The sequence below is a fragment of the Sciurus vulgaris genome, assembly GCF_902686455.1.
Source record: "Sciurus vulgaris genome assembly, chromosome: 7".
In the NCBI taxonomy this organism is placed as follows: Eukaryota; Metazoa; Chordata; class Mammalia; order Rodentia; family Sciuridae; genus Sciurus; species Sciurus vulgaris.
Window position 1 is genome coordinate 67,645,552 of NC_136467.1, and position 20,140 is coordinate 67,665,691.

At 39.2% G+C, this 20,140-nt stretch overlaps 1 pseudogene across 1 annotated transcript; it reads left to right on the forward strand.

Annotated features, from left to right (window-relative positions):
* Nucleotides 1–10,500: 10,500 nt before the first annotated feature.
* On the forward strand, nucleotides 10,501–12,192 carry LOC306665950 (heterogeneous nuclear ribonucleoprotein F-like; annotated as a pseudogene). Its single transcript has one exon. The product of its transcript is annotated as a heterogeneous nuclear ribonucleoprotein F-like (transcript).
* Nucleotides 12,193–20,140: the final 7,948 nt, after the last annotated feature.

Sequence of the window (20,140 nt, forward strand, 5' to 3'; positions counted from 1 at the left end):
TTTAGTAAACTTAATCTTCATAACAGTACTCTAGGGAAAGTTGTATTATCATCATATCCATTTTGTAAAAGGAGGAGAAAAAGATGAGTGAGGTGACAAACTTTTACATGGTCACATAGCTAGAAAGGGATTTGAATCGAGGCTGGTCTGACACCAAAGTCTGATTGTGGAGTGTAGTGTGAGCTTAGGAGAGCAGTCATGGGTGATATAATGAACCATGTGTAGCAAAAACACCTCCAGAGATTTAACGCAGAAAAATGTGAAAATTGAGAAATAAATTGACCAGAGTGTATTAGTTTGTATATAAAATGCTTGAGACTTCATAAATGGTTGGGTCATAATGAAGGAAATAAATATTTGAGAGAAAGAATAATGGATTGGAGATATTTGGATCAAAGATACAAAAATTCAGTGAAACAGGAGGAAAAAATTCAAGATATTTATTGTACAATATGGTAGCTATAGATAATAGCAATGCATTATATTGCTGAGAGTATATTTTATGTGTTTTCATCACAAATGAATATGTGAGATAATGCAAATTTTAAATTAGCTTGATTTAGTCATGCCATAATGTATGCATATTTAAACACTTCATGTTGTACACTATAAATATGTACAATTTTATACATCAATTAAAAATAAGAAAAAAATGAAATACATAAATGTAAGACTATATTTCTATGGGAATTTTTGTGATGTATCATTGAGTCAAAATATGTTATAGATCTCAACCCAAAACCATTTCATCAAAAAATTGAACACAGGAGAAAAGAACAAAAGGTTTTGGGTTTTATACCGAGAAAAGGGATATGGTTGTACCTCTTTCCAGGAAAAATTTATAATGGAATTATCTTGGTGAAGAAGAGGAAAGAAGAGGAGGAGGTATAGGAGGAGTCGGAAACCAATGTTTGGATTGCTGGGTTCTGCTACATGTTAGGATGTTATCCAGAGAATGAAGATGTCAAATAGCTATCTAACAGAAGGGAAAGATTTGGTGATGTGATGTATTTATGAAAGTCATGATTCAAGACAATTAAAAGGGATAAGCATAAGCTTATTTTGACAATATACTTGGAAAGAAAAGGACAGTACCAATAAAAGATGAGGAAAAAATGGAGGTAAAGAGAGTTGTTCAGGAATCCATTTAATAATAGGCTGATAGTTTGAGTCAGGTGCTTTATTAGAATCATTTTTTAGTCAACTTTTTCATCACTGCAACCAAGACCTGACTAGAACAATTTTAGAGAAGGAAAACTTTATTTTGTGCTCATGCTTTCAGAGGTCTCAGTCTGTAGATGGCAAATTCCATTGCTCTGGGCCTGAAGGGAGGCAGAACAATATGGAAGAGGAGTATGGAAGAAATGAGCAACTCAGAACACGGCAATCTTGATGCAGAGAGAGCAAGCTCCACTCACCAGGGACAAAATACAAACCCTGAAGGCACGCCTCCAGTGACCTACCTCCTCCAGGGATACCCTACCAGCATACAATTACCACCCAATTAAGCCATACTAGTGGATTAAGCCATTGATGAGGTTAGACACCTCATAACATTACCATTTTGCCTCTGAGTGTTCTTGCATTCCCACACATGAGCTTTTGGGGGATACCACATATCCAAACCATAATAGATCAACAAAAGTGATCTATAGATTTAATACAATACCCATCAAATACCAATGACATTCTTCCTGGAACTAGGAAAAAAAAGTCTAAGCATTCATATGGAAGAACAAAAGACCTAGAATAGCCAAAGAAATTATGAACAATGCTGGAGGCATGACAATACTTGATTTCAAATTATACTACAGAGCCATAGTAATAACAACAGTATGGTACTGACATAAAACAGACATATGGGCCAATAGAACAGAAGACACAGAAACAAACTCACACAGCTACAATCATCTAATGCTTGATAGAAGGGCCAAAAATGTACATGGAGAAAAGATAGCTTCTTTAGCAAGTAGTGCTGGGAAAACTGGATATGTAGAATGTTGAGCCAAGATCCCTATATTTCACCCTGTACAAAAGTTAACTCAAAATGAATCAAAGATAAGAAATTTTGCAACTGTTCAAAACAAAATAGGGAAATGTTTCAACATATAGGTGCAGGCAAAGCCTTCCTGAATAGGACCCTTGTACCTCAGAAAATATGAGAAAATCAATAAATGAGATGGCATCGAATTAAAAAGCTTCTTTACAGTACAGGAAACAACAGAGTGAAGAAACAACTAAAAAATATTTTTGCCAGCTGACAGAGGATTAATATTCATAATACATAAAGAACTAAAAAAACCTCAACCCAAAAGCAAATAAATCAATTATGAATGGGCAAATGAATTGAACAGACTTTTCTCAAAAGAAGTATGAATGACAAACAACCGTATGAAAAAAAAAATGTTTAAAATCTTTAGCCATATGGGAAATGCAAGTGAAACTACACTGAGATTCCTTCTCACTCTAATTAGAATGACAATTATTAAGAACACAAAGAATAATAATTGCTGGTGAGGGTGTGGGAAAAGGGAATTCTTCTATACTGTTGATGTAAATGTAAATTATTACACACAATGGAAATCAGTATGGCGGTTCCTTAAAATGCTAAAAATAGTACTACCATATGACCCAGTTATGCTAAAAGAATTGAAGTCAGCATACTTTAGAGGTACATGCATGCCCATCTGTATCGCAGCAAAATTCACAATTGCCAAGTTACAGAATCAGCCTAGGTGTCCATCAACAGATAAGTGGATAAAGAAACTGTGATATAATATACACATTGCAGTTTTATTCAGTCAAAATCATGTCATTTGCAGAGAAATAGATGGAACTGGAGACCATAATTTTGAGTGAAATAAGTAAGACTCAGAGAGAAAAGTATAGTATGTTTTTTTTCCTCATATGTGGAAGCTTAGAGGGACAAAAAAAGAGTGAGAGGAAAAAAAGGGATGCCATGAAAGTGTAATGGAGATCATTAGGTAGAGGGAGAGGGTCAGGGAAGAAAGGGCGGTAGAGTAGAGAGATACTGGTGGAAAATTGATTTCTACATCTGAGAAATCCAAGAAAAAAGAAAATAGTAGATACATACTGTAGAACTGGCTAGGACACATTTGGCTGTGCTGACTTGCATCAGTACACAACTTTTGGTTAAATTCCTGCTGATGGAACTATCACTTTCATGTGGCCTGTTGTATCTCACTCCTTTGCTTATTTGAATTTCTGCTGCTTGAAAGTGCACCCCAGGGAACAGGGCTATATCTGCCAATTCCCACTCTAACTCTAAAATTAGCTGTGATGGCTCTTTGGGAATCTCAAAGATAAGGAGTCTTCAATTTTAAATGGAGTCCTTTCCTTTCTGCACCCCTGTACTTGCAGAGATTAAAATTTATCCCTGACTTTCCTAGATAATTGTTGGGTGACTGCCAGCCCTGGCTAGGACAATGGTTTAGAAAAAAAAAATCTGCTTTTGTTAATTTCAAGGAGTTTGCACATACTGCAGAAGAAATAAACTCCTTGTCATGGTCCATGTCTGCAGAGCTCATGAACTGTTATGGTTTAGATTTGAGATCAGACAACTTGAGAAAGTTTAGAGGTGAAATGATTGGGTTATAAAAGCCTTAACCTAATCAGTGCATTAAGTGTCTGACAGGGAATAACTGAGTAGGGATTGTAGGCCTGTAGGGTACAGCTGGAGAAGGTAGATTGATGAGTTTGTGTCCTTGGGATTTATATTTTGTCTGTGAGAGAAACTCTCTCTTTCTCTCTCTGGTTCTTGGTGGCCATGTCCGGCCTGCTTTCCTCTACCACACTTTTCCTCCATGAGTTTTGCCTTACCTCAGGCTCACAGCAGTGGAACTGGCCATCTGTGGACTGAGACCTCTAAAATCAAGAGTCCCCAAATAAACTTCTCTTTCTTAAAATTGTTCTTGTTAGGTCTTTTGATTACAGCAGTGAAAAAACTGACTAAAACAGAAATTGCTACTGAGGGTGGGGTCATTGCTATGACTAACTTGACCATGTGGTTCAGAAGCTTTTGGCATTTTTTGGAATTTGTGGGAGGAATTTTGGGAAGTTTAGCAATGCAAGCTGGAAAAGCTTTAGAATGTTCTAAGTCATGGAATGCCAGTGGCCCTTATGCCTAGTTGGTTTTAATAAATGCTATCAATCACTTCCACATACATGAAAATTCATTAAATAAACTCTTCCATTGTTGTTGGACAGTATGGGGCACTCTACTTGCACAGGGGGCCCTAGAAAGTTGTTTCACCACTCTCAGCTGCCCAGGCACTCAGAAGCTGCTGTAGCCATGGTCCTTGGAGGCTTGACATCAACCATGTGGTGCTGGTTCTGCAGGATTGCAGGATCCTGGAGTTAGGGGGTCAAAGAGCCTTCAAGATTTCAAAGGAAGACCTGGGAGATCAGGCAAAGTGCACTAGGGTTGGTGTCCCTGCATGCTGCCCCTGAAAGGGCCATGCATGAAGATATGAGAAGGAAGCCAAAGCTGCAGTGGAGATCCCCAAGATAAAGAAATGCCAGTACTGTGAAACATCTGCTGAGGAAAGCTACAGGAATTGAGCATAGACAAGCCAACAGAGAAGTCATGTGGGCTGCAACCAGCAAGGCCATACAGGTTGAGCTGCTCAGGCTCTTTGGAGAGAACATGACATTGTCATGTGCTCCAGATGCTGTATATGCAGCTATAGGAATTGTTTGCCCTGCTGGTTTTTGGTCTTGCTTTGGTTCCATTCCTTTGTTCTAGGTCCCTATTTCTTCCTTTGTAATGGAAATGTTTATTATATGCCTTTATATATGGGATACATATAACTCGCTTTTGATTTTTACACTGAGAGTTTGCCTTGAGTCTCAGAGGAGACTTTGGACTTGGACTTTTGGGCAATGCTAAAATGGTTGAGACTATGTGGACTCTTGAAAATCAACTAAATGTATTATATTGTGAGATGGGCAAGAACTTTGGGGGGTGGGGAGAATGTTATGGTTTAAATATGAGGTGTTCCCCAAAAGCTCATGAGTGAGAAAATATAAGAAAGTTTAGAGGAGAAATTATCGGGTTATGAAAGCCTTAACCTAATCAGTGTATTAATCCCAATAGGGATTAATGGAGTGGTGACTATAGGTTGGTAGGGTATGGCTGTAGAAGGTGGGTTGATGGGAGTCCTTGGGGTTTATATTTTGTTTGAAGGTGAATTCTTTTTCTCTCTGCTTCATGTTCTGACCTTCTTTCTTCTACCACACTCTTCCTCCATGATGTTCTGCCTTACCTTGGGCCCAGAGCAATGGAGCGGGCTGTCTATGGTCTGAGACCTCTGAAACCATGAACTCTCAAATAAACTTTTCCTCCTTAAAATCATTCTTGTCACGTCTTTTGGTCATAGCTGTGAAAAAGCTAACTATAACATGAGCCGAGTGGCTGTATGTAATTAAATTCTTGGTTATCTTCAGGAGAGATGTCTGAGTCTGAGTTCAAACACCTGTTCTTAACATGATCTCCTTGTTGAGTGTCCTCCCTCCAAATTCAATCTCCCTCTGCTGCATTGTTCAGTTGCAAAGGAAACTTCTTCATAGCTTAAAACATTGCCAACCACTCCACAATCTTTGTGATATCATAGAGACTTCTATGGTTGGTTAGATCACCTGTATTCTAGCATCTTATGCAGTGTTACTGAAATTTAATGTAGAAAGAAATATTTTGTTTTCTAAAAGTAAGTGTTTTCAGAGAAGATTACAATTATTTGATGAGGAAAAGAAAAAAAAAAAAGTTTAGAAAGAAGCCTGAGCCTGACCCCAGCCAGCTCTCCGCCTTCCTGTATCAAGAAGGGATCTCTCACCCACACACACTGCTGCCCTGAAGTCATGCCATCACCAGAGGCCAAACCAGTGTGACCATTTGAACTTGGGCTTTGAACCTCCAAAACTATTACAAATTCATCTGGGCTAATTTAAAGAAACCAGCTTCAAATGTTAAAAATCAAAGAAGGGTTGGTCACAGTCTGGGGGCGGGCTGGCAGGTGAGTCAGGCCGCCTGCATCGCGGAACTAGCCGGTGGACAGCCAACCTGCCCAACCACCAGGCTAAAGTCGGTCGCCATCACTGACCCACCCCGCCCCACCACCACATTGAGGTCAGTTGCCATCACAGAGCTAGTCAGAGGTGAGCCAGCCTGCCTGACCCCCACACCAAGGTCGGGTGCCATTGCTGAGCCTACCTGCCTGCCCCCTTACTGCTGAGGGACACTGCAATTGCCTCTGTGCTGAGTCAGCACATCCTTGCTGGGGCTCCCCAGCTTCTTTGGAGGCCGGTGCAGGTATTTTGAATTATTCCTGAGGGTGTGGCCATCATCATTGGAAGGGCAGCTCCCTTCCTGAGACACCTACAGGAGACTAGAGGACCTTTGACAGGACCCAGGAGTCAAGAAGAGGAAGTATTGAGAGACTCAGGACCAACTCAGAGCCACTGGGTAAGTCTCTCCCACTGGTTGGGCTCCCTGGATGGGGCAGTAGGCCCGAAATGCAGGAAACTTCATGGAGTAGAGTGGCCCAGTGAGATTCCCCTGCTGGAGCCATGAACCAAGTCAACCAGGAGAATTGCAAAGGAGGGCCACACAGCAAGAGGCTTCCACACAGAGTGAGGGTCCGAGGTCCAGGTGGTAGCTCCAATCCCCAGGGAACGTAGCAGAGGAGGGCCACTCGGCCAGGGAGTCCCTTGCAGGGCTAGGCTCCCCAGCCCAGGCGGTAGGTCAGGACCCCTGGGAACATCGCAGAGGAGGACATCCCAGTCCAGGTGGTAGTTCTGGACCAAAGAAACTTCTCAGAGGAGAGCTGCCCAGTGAAACTTCCCCACTGGGTGAGTCTTTCCTGCTGGGCAAGGCTTTCCCACCAGGGCAGTAGAACCAGAGACATCGGCCCAGATTAGACGTGCCCCAGTCTGCAGTCTAGTCCCCCTTTGGCTCACCATCAGTCAACAAGTGGAGGTGCCTTTGCCCACTGACAGGGAACATACCCCACCTGAAGGCCACCACCTCTAGAGGGGCAGCTTCCTTATGGAGCACTGCATTATCAAGTTCTTCCAAGACTTTAGGCTACTGAAGGCTAAGAGGTGAGTTATTGGAAATCTACAGAGACAATATTAGTCAATAGAGGAAATCTGCAATATCCCAGAGTTTCACTACTAGAGGGGTAAGATACCTGAGCAATATGAGAAAACAAGGGAAGAATATGTCACAAACAAACCTAGATGGTAGAGCAATAAAATCCAATGACAGCATGGCAGAAGAAATGTCAGAAAGGGAGTTCAGAATGTACGTAATTAAAATGATCAGAGAAGCAAACGATGAGATGAAAGAGCAAATGCAGGCTTTGAATGATCGCACCACTCAACAGTTAAAAGAGCAAATGCGGGAAGCAAAAGATCATTTCAATAAAGAGTTAGAAATATTAAAAAAAAAAAGACAGAAATCCTTAAAATGAAGGAAACAATAAACCAAATTAAGAACTCCATAGAAAGCATAACCAATAGGATAGAACACCTGGAAGACAGAACCTCAGATATTGAAGACAAAATGTTTAATCTTGAAAATAAAGTTCCCAAACAGAGAAGATGGTAAGAAATCATGAACAGAATCTTCAAGAACTATGGGACATCACGAAAAGACCAAATTTAAGAGATATTTTCCACGGGGTGATCCAAGATGGCAGACTAGAGGGTGACTGCATTTCCAGTTGCTCCAGAACCCAGGATTCAAGAAGGGGAGGCATTGAGAGACTAGGACTAAAATAGAGCCACGGGGTGAGTCTCCCCCACCCGGTGAAGTACTGCCTGGGCGGCAGGCCTGGATTCCAGTGGCTTATTAGAGTAGGGTAGGGCAGTTAGAGTCTTCCCCAGGCAGCCCTGCATAATCTGGCGGTGGGCTCATCCCACAGGGCCAGATTCTCCAGCATCTTGGAGCAGGTCCCCCAGTGAGAGCCTATCTGCACAGAACCAAGCTTCAAGTCCCTGAAACAGGGCGGCGATTTCCTGCCTGCAGGTTGCTTCAGAACCAGGACAGGGCAGCCAGGGACTTCGCCAAGCAGCCCGCAGCCCGGCCCCCTCCGGTGGGAAGCACCTTTCCAGCCTAGCTTCTCGGAGCAGGCCCCCCAAGTGAGAGCCTTTCCACACAGAGCCAGCTCCAGTCCTGGAACAAGTAGTGGGCTAGGGGCAGCTTTCCTTGGAAGCACTGTATTATCAAGTTACTCCAAGACTTCAGGCTACTGAAGGCACGAAGGTGATGCACTGGAAATCTACAGGGACACTATAAGCCAATAGAAGAATTCTGCAATATCACAAAGTCCCACTGACCTCTGACCAGTATGAGAAAACAAGGGAAGAAAATGTCCCAAACAAACCTAGATACTATATCGATAAAACCCAATGACAGCACAGCAGAAGAAATGTCAGAAAGGGAGTTCAGAATGTACATAATTAAAACAATCAGGGAAGCAAAAGAGGAGATGAAAGAGCAAATGCAGGCATTGAAGGAGGAGATGAAAGAGCAAATGCAGGCATTAAATGATCGCACCAATCAACAGTTAAAGGAGGAAATACGGGAAGCAAGAGAACATTTCAATCAAGAGTTAGAGATATTGTAAAAAAACCAAACAGAAATCCTTGAAATGAAGGAAACAATAAACCAAGTTAAAAACTCCATAGAAAGCATAACCAATAGGATAGAACACCTGGAAGACAGAACCTCACTCAGATATTGAAGACAAAATATTTAATCTTGAAAACAAAGTTGACCAAACAGAAAAGATGGTAAGAAATCATGAACAGAATCTACAAGAATTATGGGATATCATGAAAAGGCCAAATTTAAGAATTATTGGGATTGAGGAAGGCTTAGAGAAACAAACCAAAGGAATGAACAATCTATTCAATGAAATAATATCAGAAAATTTCCCAAATCTGAAGAATGAAATGGAAAACCAAGTACAAGAGGCTTATAGGACTCCAAATATACAAAATTACAACAGGCCCACACCAAGGCACATTATTATAAAAATACCTAACATACAAAATAAAGACAGAATTTTAAAGGCCGTGAGAGAAAAGAATCAAATTACATTCAGGGGGAAACCAATAAGAATATCAGCGGATTTTTCAATCCAGACCCTAAAAGCTAGAAGGGCCTAGAACAACATTTACCTAGCCCTGAAAGAAAATGGATGCCAACCAAGAATCTTATACTCAGCAAAACTTACTTTCAGATTTGATGATGAAATAAGATCCTTCCATGATAAACAAGTGCTAAAGGAATTTACAAAAAGAAAGCCAGCATTGCAGAACATTCTCAGCAAAATATTCCATGAGGAAGAGATGAAAAACAATGAAAAAAAAGCAAATCAGCAACGGGAGGAACTAGCCTAAAGGAATAGCCAAATAAAGGGGAAACAAAATCATGTCAAAAAACAAAAATGAGTCAAATGACTGGGAATACAAATCATATCACAATAATAACCCTGAATGTTAATGGCCTGAACTCATCAATCAGAAGACATAGACTGGCAGAATGGATTAAAAAGAAAAATCCAACAATTTGCTGCCTGCAAGAGACTCATCTCATAGAAAGAGATACCCATAGACTAAAGGTGAAAGGATGGGAAAAAACATACCATGCACACGGACACAGCAAAAAAGCTGGAGTATCCATCCTCATTTCAGATAATGTGGACTTCAAGCCAAAACTAGTCAGAAGGGATAAAGAAGGACATTCCATACTGCTTAAGGGAAGCATAAATCAGCAAGACATAACAATCATAAATATCTGTGCCCCGAACATTGGCTCATCCATGTACATCAAACAAATCCTTCTCAATTCTAGAAATCAAATAGACCACAACACAATAATACTAAGCGATTTTAACACACCTCTCTCACCGCTGGATAGATCGTCCAAACAAAAATTGAGTAAAGAAATCATAGATCTCAATAACACAATCAACAATTTAGACTTAACCAACTTATATAGAATATACCATCCAACAAAGAACGAATACACTTTCTTCTCAGCAGCACATGGATCCTTCTCTAAAATAGACCATGTCTTATGCCACAAAGCTACTGTTAGCAAATACAAGAAGATAGAGATACTACCTTGTACTCTATCAGATCATAATGGATTGAAATTAGAAATAAATGACAGAATAAAAAACAGAAACTTCTCCAATACCTGGAGATTAAATAATACAGTATTATGTGATGAATGGATAACAGAAGACATCAGGAGGGAAACAAAAAAATTCTTAGAAGTAAACGAGAACAAAGACACATCATATCAAAATCTCTGGGACACTATGAAAGCAGTACTTAGAGGAAGATTTATTTCATGGGGCGCATTCAACAAAAGAAGTAGAAATCAACAAATAAACGACTTAACAGTACAGCTCAAAGTCCTAGAAAAAGAAGAGCAGAACAACACCAAAAGTAGTAGAAGAGCTTGCGTCCTTCCGGCTCCGTCGTGGAAGCAGGAGTGCGCCGTGTCTTCCTGAAGAAGGTTAAGAACAAAAAAGATGCACCTGGACTTTTCCCCGGAGCCTTCTGCGTTTTTAAGCGTCGGGTGGAATTTGGGGTTCTCTGGCCTGGAGCCGCGCTTGCTTGATGAAAGTAGAAATCAGCCCTATCTTCCTCAACGGACAATTTGTTACCTACTTTGAGTGTCTTCCACTGAAGGCATCCATTGTTCCTTGAGCCACAGAAACCTGTGCCCAAGCTTGTCTGACATCTGCCTTGTCAAGTGTCCATGATGTTGGGCCCTGAGGGAGGTGAAGGTTTTGTGGTCAAGCTCCGTGGCCTGCCCTGGTCCTGCTCAATTGAGGACGTGCAGAACTTTCTCTCCGACTGCACGATTCACGATGGGGTTGCAGGTGTCCATTTCATTTACACTAGAGAAGGCAGGCAGAGTGGTGAGGCTTTTGTTGAACTTGAATCAGAAGATGATGTAAAAATGGCCCTGAGAAAAGACAGGGAAAGCATGGGACACCGGTACATCGAGGTGTTCAAGTCACACAGAACCGAGATGGATTGGGTATTGAAGCACAGTGGTCCAAACAGCGCTGACACTGCCAATGACGGCTTCGTGCGGCTTCGGGGACTCCCGTTTGGATGCACAAAGGAAGAAATCGTTCAGTTCTTCTCAGGGTTGGAAATTGTGCCAAACGGGATCACATTGCCTGTGGACCCCGAGGGCAAGATTACAGGGGAGGCCTTCGTGCAGTTTGCCTCACAGGAATTAGCTGAAAAGGCTCTAGGGAAGCACAAGGAGAGAATAGGGCATAGGTATATTGAAGTGTTTAAGAGCAGTCAGGAGGAGGTTAGGTCATACTCTGATCCGCCTCTGAAGTTCATGTCTGTGCAGCGGCCGGGGCCCTATGACCGGCCAGGCACAGCCCGGAGGTACATTGGCATCGTGAAGCAGGCGGGCCTGGAGAGAATGAGGTCTGGTGCCTACAGTGCAGGCTATGGGGGCTATGAGGAGTACAGCGGCCTGAGTGATGGCTACGGCTTTACCACCGACCTGTTTGGGAGAGACCTCAGTTACTGTCTCTCAGGAATGTATGATCATAGATATGGAGATGGTGAATTCACAGTGCAGAGCACCACTGGCCACTGTGTCCACATGAGGGGGCTGCCCTACAAAGCAACCGAGAACGACATTTACAACTTCTTCTCTCCACTCAACCCTGTGAGAGTTCATATTGAGATTGGCCCTGATGGTAGAGTGACGGTCGAAGCAGATGTTGAGTTTGCCACCCATGAAGAAGCTGTGGCAGCTATGTCAAAAGACAGGGCCAACATGCAGCACAGATATATAGAACTCTTCCTGAATTCAACAACAGGGGCCAGCAATGGGGCTTATAGCAGCCAGGTGATGCAGGGCATGGGGGTGTCAGCTGCCCAGGCCACCTACAGTGGCCTAAGAGCCAGTCAGTGAGCGGCTGTTATGGGGCCGGCTATAGCGGTCAGAATAGCATGGGTGGATATGACTAGTTTTGTAGTAACATTTGAGTTATTTCAATCAAATTTTCACAGGCAGCCAACAAGCAGTGAAAAGCAATTTATAACTAGAGGAAGCTGTGGGACCCATTTTGCACCATGAGTTTGTGAAATCTGGATTAAAAAATTACCTCTTCAGTGTTTTCTCATGCAAACTTTTCTTCTAGCATGTGATATTGAGTAAACTAAAAACTATTTTCTTCCGCTTTTCTTGATTAACATTTTGGTAGTATACTTCAGAGTGATGTTATCTGAGTTAAAGTAGTTTTAAGTATGTTAAATGTGGATCTTTTACACAACACCACAGTGAACACATTGGGGAGATGTACTTTTTTGGAGAACTCAAAGGTGCTAGATCCCTAATTCAAAGAGAAACATTTCTCATGTTTGTTTGTTCTATTTTTTTTTCTTCTTCATTTAAAATTTTTAGGTTAAGATTAAGCTTTTTAAAGTTAGTTTTGAGAACTGAGACACAATACTAATACTGTAGGAATTGGTGAGGCCTTGACTTAAAGCTTTCTTTGTATTGTGATTTCCTTTTGGGTGTATTTTGCTAAGTGAAACTTGTTAAATTTTTTGTTAACTAAATTTTTTTCTTAAAATAAAGACTTTTTCACAAAAAAAAAAAAAAAGTAATAGAAGACAGGAAATAGTTAAAATCAGAGCCGAAATCAACGAAATTGAAACAAGAGAAACAATCGGAAAAATTAACAAAATAAATAGTTGGTTCTTTGAAAAAACAAAAAAAATGATAAACCCTTAGCCACACTAACAAAGAGAAAGAGGGAGAAACTCAAATTACTAAAATTCGGAATGAACAAGGAAATATCACAACAGACACGAGTGTATACAAAACATAATTAGAAGCTATTTTGAAAATTTATACTCCAACAAAACAGAAAACCTCGAAGACATCAACAAGTTTCTAGAGACATATGAATTACCTAAACTGAACGAGGAGGACATACACAACTTAAATAAATCAATTTCAAGCAATGAAATAGAAGAGGTCGTCAAAAGCCTACCAACAAAGAAAAGTCCAGGACCAGATGGGTTCTCAGCTGAGTTCTACAAAACCTTTAAAGAAAAACTCATTCCTATACTTCTCAAAGTATTTCATGAAATAGAAGAGGAGGGAACCCTCCCAAACTCATTCTATGATGCCAATATCACCCTGATACCTAAACCAGACAGAGACACATCGAGGAAAGAAAATTTCAGACCAATGTCCTTAATGAACATTGATGCAAAAATTCTCAACAAAATCTTAGCAAATCACATACAAAAACATATTAAAAATATAGTGCACCACGATCAAGTGGGTTTTATCCCAGGGATGCAAGATTGGTTCAACATCTGGAAATCAATAAATGTCATTCACCATATCAACAGACTTAAAGTAAAAGAATCACATGATTCAAACTCAAATAAATACAATTTCCTCATATTAGACAAAGGGGCCAAAAATATGCAATGGAGAAAAGATAGCCTCTTCAACAAATGGTGCTGGGAAAACTGGAAATCCATATGCAACAGAATGAAACTAAACCCCTATCTCTCACCCTGCACAAAATTCAACTCAAAATGGATCAAGGACCTCGGAATCAGACCAGAGACCCTTCATCTTATAGAAGAAAAAGTAGATCCAAATCTTCAACATGTCAGCTTAGGATCAGACTTTCTTAACAGGACTCCCATAGCACAAGAAATAAAAGCAAGCATCAATAACTGGGATAGATTCAAACTAAAAAGCTTACTATCAGCAAAGGAAACTATCAGCAATGTGAACAGAGAACCTTCAGAGTGGGAGAAAATCTTTGCCACTCATACTTCAGATAGAGCACTAATTTCCAGAATATATAAAGAACTCAAAAAACTCTACACCAAGAATACAAATAACCCAATCAACAAATGGGCTAAGGAAATGAACAGACACTTCACAGAAGAAAATGTACAAGTAATCAACAGATATATGAAAAAATGCTCAACATCTCTAGTAATAAGAGAAATGCAAATCAAAACTACCCTAAGATTTCATCTCACCCCAATTAGAATGGCGATTATCAAGAACACAAGCAACAATAGGTGTTGGCAAGGATGTGGGAAAAAAGGTACACTCATACATTGCTGGTGGGGTTGCAAATTAGTGCAGCCATTCTGAAAAGCAGTATGGAGATTCCTCAGAAAGCTTGGAATGGAACCACCATTTGACCCAGCTATCCCACTCCTTGGCCTATACCCAAAGGACTTAAAATCAGCATACTACAGAGATACAGCCACATCAATGTTCATTGCTGCTCAATTCACAATAGCCAGATTGTGGAACCAACCTAGATGCCCTTCAGTTGATGAATGGATAAAGAAACTGTGGCATATATATATACAGTGGAATATTACTCCACCATAAAGAATGATAAAATTATGGCATTCGCAGGCAAATGGATGAAATTGGAGAATATCATGCTAAGTGAGATAAGCAAATCTCAAAAAACCAAAGGACGAATGATCTCGCTGATAAGCGGATGATGACACATAAAGGGGGTGGGAGGGTTGGGGGGGAAGGAAAAAATAACAGAATGAATCAAACACCATTACCCTATGTAAACGTATGATTACACAAATGATATGTCTCTACTTCATGTATAAACAGAGAAACCAGATGTATCCCATTTGTTTCAATAAAAATAAATTTAAAAAATCAAAGAAAAATAAAGTTTAAAATTGGAAAAAAGTGCTAGGAAAAGTGGTGAGTCCCTTTATAGTCTTCTTCACTAAAATTTCTCTGATAGTTACTTTCTGCAAATAAAATCTAATTCCTCAATGTTAACCCACACTTCTCAAGGAGGGAGAATTTAATAATGAATGAGATCTAGATAAAATGTAATTATTCCTTTAAATATCATATGATAGTTATATAATCTTAACCCAAAAAGCCAAAGGCTGAATGTTTTCTCTGATATGTGGATGCTAACTCACAATAAGGGGGGAGTCTAATAGAGTTACTTTAGATTAGGTAGAGGGGAGTGGAGGGAGGGGAAGAGATGGGTAGGAAGGATAATAAAGTGAAATAGACATTATTACCTCACGTACATAGATGACTGCATGACTGATGTGATCCTACAACATGTGCAATCAGAAAATGAGAAATTATATTCCATTTATGTATGATTTATCAAAATGCATAAATGCATTCTACTGTCATGTGTAACTAATTAGAACAAATAAAAAATAAAATGATTTAGGATCTCTAAAAAAGTAGGCCTGTGCTTTTAGAATTTCATACTAGAATATTTACAGATGAAATATGATGTCTGATATTTGCTTCAAAACAAATCGTATTGGGGTGAGAATAGTTGGAAGTACAGTTAGGTTGTTAGACATTAATTCTAGAATACAAGAACTGTGAAAAAGACTAGAATTATTTAGTCTGTTCCTTTTACAGTTGAAGAATATTAAAAAATGGTGATGTCCAAGTGGGGATATAACTCAGTAGTAGAACACTTGCCTAGCATGTGCGTGGTCCTAAGTATGATTCCTAGCACTGCAAAAAACCCAAAACAATGCCCACAACCAACCAACCAAGCAAAATCCAAAAATAAAAATAAAATAAACAAAAATAATCAATGTCTATGTTCTAGCTTTAGAGAACTGGGTCTAGAGAGAACTCTCAGGTAAGTCTAATGTACTAAGGATAAAAACTGTCTTAAAAGTCACAGAAATCTGTCCTTCTTAGAGATTTTTCAATTTATCTCTGTCTGGAACCTGGACAGATCATATTAGGGGGCCCTTTTCCCATCATGTCTGTGCACCTGTTCCTACTAGGCTAAAGCACAGTAGTACAAACATATAATTAGCATGCTTCTACCTAATATTTATTGCTATGAAAACCTCTGATTTTTTTTCCCCAGATTGAAAACAGTGGTTTTCTTTAAAATGCAATTTGTGAAGAGGCCAGCATTGCTAGGGGTACATAGAGGTGAAAGCAATTTGCATAACTTTTGTAGTTTAAAAAGGAGCCTGAACTAAATTAGTAACGATGCTTTGGACAGTAACAATTTTCTGCCATCTAGTGGATAATTCAAAGAACAAACCATGCCTTTTTTTTTTTTTTTTAAAGGAGGAACATTATTATTACAAAGCTGTCTTCAAAACACCCTGCCATTGGAAAGAAATGTTTTTGTGTTAGTAGAAACAAATTAGTTTTCCAAAAACTGTGCCTCAAAGTTATTCTTCCAATGATTTTATTAATTTTAATATAAAAATTTCATATGCTCCATTACTTCTCTTAATGTTGCTAAAAATATAAACCCAACATACTCAATTTCCAAATGTTTGTAAGCTTAAAGAACTGTGATATAGGTAAATGTGTTTAGAGTTGGCGCTTTAAAAAGTCCTCCTTTCCCTTCTTGGAGGTATTAATATCCAAGACCTATAGAAGGTCTAAAGGCAAACCCTAGTTAGAATTCTGGTTCTTCCTTATACAAACCGTGGGAACTTGGAGAACAAGTTTGTGCCTCTTTGTGCCTTAGTTTTCCTATCTGATAATAATAGTACCTGCTTCATAGTGCTACTGGAATGATTTAATCCATGCAAGTCACTTAAGTGTTCAATGTTGTTATCGTTTTCACCATTATTGTTGTTCACATATCTATCAGTATTTACTATTCATGACAGAGAAATTCATAAGTGGCTAGTACTGTGACTCAATTCAATTTTAAACGTCAACAAGGATTCACTATGCTTAGGTTATACTCAACATTATACAAAGTTAGATGAGCTGTTTCTGTGTTTTAGTCTGTGGTCTCCTAAACCGAGGAAAATTAACTATAATTTGGACTAAATATAATGAGTTTGAGACACCAGAGTTTTCATAACCAGAGTATAAAGGTGGGGAAAGTTATTTCCAGCTGGAGAAATTCACTTATGTGCTATAAGTTAAAAAATGGATACATTTTAATAGAAATGAAATTGCAAAAGTACAACTTTTGCAAAAGTGGGAGTACTCCCCATGGGGACGACCATTTTGAGCAAAGAAACTGAGTTGAAAAAAATACAGCATTTATTTGGGAAACAATGAATAATAAGACCTCACCACCTCTATGCCAGGCTTCGTTCTAGGCAATGCATGTTAAATAGAATAGACAAAGTTTCCACTCTCAAGGATGTACATTTCAGTGGAGAAGAAATACCGAGAGACGACTGGGAAGAGAGACTGGAGCTAGATTTTGGAGGGAATCTATGGGAGAGCCAATAGACTGCTGAATATGGAGGAACCAAGATCAGATGCTAATTAAGAAATGTTTACCTAGCTGAAGAAGTATGCAGGATAGATAAAAGGATGAAGCCATGGAGACACAGAAAGAGACATGTCTCAATAGGAGACAATTTAGGGTCCAGATGAGAGAGGTAATTGAGTCCGAATCAGGGAAGCAAAAAGGGGAAAACAGTCTTGAGGCATCCAACCTGTGAAACAGTATTGGAACCAGCAGAAGGGCATGCAGGAAATGGAAATGTTGACTCTGAACTTTCTGCAACGAGTGGTTGCTTACTGGCTACATGAACTCTATAAAGTCTGTATTGTAATTACTTGAGCCTGAATCATAATGATTTGAGCCAACTAATTCATATCTTTAAACCCCATTCTTCTCATCGGTACAACAAAAATAAACACATCACTTTGTTATATCATTGTTAAAAAAAAAAAAAAAGACAAATCACAAAGACAAACACATTCCACATTAATGGGGATTTGTTGAGTTCTCAACCCTGGAATCTGTTACTGGAGGAAGTAAAGAAAACCAAGACAGAGTCATTTATACCTACCTGACTGCATTTGCATCACATGGATTTGGAGAGGAGACTACTCTTGCCTTAGGTGACAATTATTCACAAAGGAGATAATCAGCTGTGAATTTTCAGTAATTATTCCACATTAAGACCACAGATTAAAGGTTCTTAATTTTTTATTTGAGAATCAAAATAGTTGTGGGTTTTGATATTAATCTCCTCATAAACTTGCAAAGGGTTCATTATGGCAGCTGGAAACATATCCCTCTTATGAGGGATAAAAAGAGATCTTATGAAAATCCTAAGAATGAGAGTTAGAGTTTCAATACCCAGACTGTTTTATTTCTGGCCATCTTAAGATCTGTGTCTGGCCATTTGTTAGCTGTAGACCTGTGTTTGCCATCCTTCAAGGTCACATATTGAATTTAATGCAGAGGTACCAGGCAGCAGAATTGAGGGTGCTAGTTAAGTTAATGTAGATTAAAGAAGTATCAAGATGCTTGTTTTCTGGAATTCCATCCAAAGTATTTATGTGAATAGTCTGAGTTTGTGTCCAGAGGGAATTCGTGCACGTCAAGAGAAGAACACTGAAACAGAAGAGGTGGAAGTGTCAAGAAATGGGGAAGCTTAATAAGGAGTAAGGAGAGGAACGCTTTTACTCTGGGAGGATTGAAGAAGCCCAGGAATGCTGTTCTGGTATGATGAAAGAATTTAAGATGTCCAAAGCTATGCGTACTCAGCTGAAGGTGAAAATGACATTGTCTGCCTTTTTGAGGGACACAGAAACTGCATTTTGCAGTTTAAGCAAAGTCATTACAATTGTATTTCTAGTTGCTTGCAAGCACATGATACAAAACTTAGATGATTTCAAATTTAGTAAGTGCATTTGGAATAGTCTGACTTAACATAAATGCTGTGCATTTAAAGTCTACTTTGAAAGTTCTAGAGGAAACTTCAAGGTTGTTATTCTCTATAGACACCTGAAAATTGTGTGTTTTGAGACACTCAGGTGAATTCTGGTTGAGAAAGACATGTTCTAGAGATTTATATGGACAGGAAACAGTGGTATGCAAGTTTTAAAAATTCAAAGCAGATACTTGAAGTTGCAGGCATTAATTTTCAATCTAGTTGCTTCTCACATGGGCCACCCCATATAATATCTTAAAGATGAATAGCAAAAGAGATTTACATTTTTAATCATGGTTATTGACACAGGGAGAACATTATTATAGCAATAATACTTCACAATCCTAATTTAACTCAGTATTTGTTGGGTGTCAACCAAGTGTCAGATATTTGACTAAGTTCTGGCTTTATAAAAGATGAATAAACATGATCTAAGGATAGTGAGATGTGGGAAGGAAGTTGAAGACAATTAACATTTAATAACTTTATAGTAAGCTGAATATGTGCCAGGTAGATGTAAAGACACACACACACACACACACACACACACACACACACACACACTTCATTTTATAGTCACTGAAGCTTTTTAAAGCTTACTCTATAGTTCCCCAATTAGCATTTAGTAGTTTCAGCAAATGTCACACACAAAAAAAGCAGGTGGCAAGCTGGGATCTAAACCTAGTTGTTCTAGCTTTAAAGACCATCTTTTAACTAGGTCGCTTCTCATTCCTAACTGTAATATAAACCAACTTGTTTAAACCTCTCACAAGATTATAAAAGAAATTGAAGAAAATGATTCAATTTTGCTAAGGAACATTTGCAAAGGTTTCACAGAGGAGGTAACTTTGATCTGGTAAACATTGATTAAAATTATGACAGGTTGGTGAAGAGAGGAATCTTAGGCAGAGGAAGTAGCATGGGCAGAAGCACAGAAAAAGTAAATGGCATATTTGGGAAGAAAAAAATGTTTGCAAGAGAAAATTAAGAAGTTGTGGCACATGTTTTTTTTTCTTTCAGGTCTCGCTAAGTTGCTGAGACTGGCCTCAGACTTATAAACCTCCTGCCTCAGCCTCTCAAGTAACTGGGATTACAGTCGTTCACCACTGTGTCCACTTACTAATTGTGGCATTTCTTACGGGGCTTAATTGTAATGGACTGGGGAAAGAGAAGACCAAAACAATTTAAAAAAAAAATCTTTATTAAGATATAGGTTACACATTATACAATTTACTTGTTTTAAGTATAAATTTGATGATTTTCAGTTAATTTTACCAAGTGGTGTAACCATCACTGCAAACCAGTTTTAGAATATTTTTATCTCCTCCAGTAAAGATAATCCATGTTCATTTAGTTAATTGGTATTTCCACTCCCAAACCTAGGAAACTACATTCT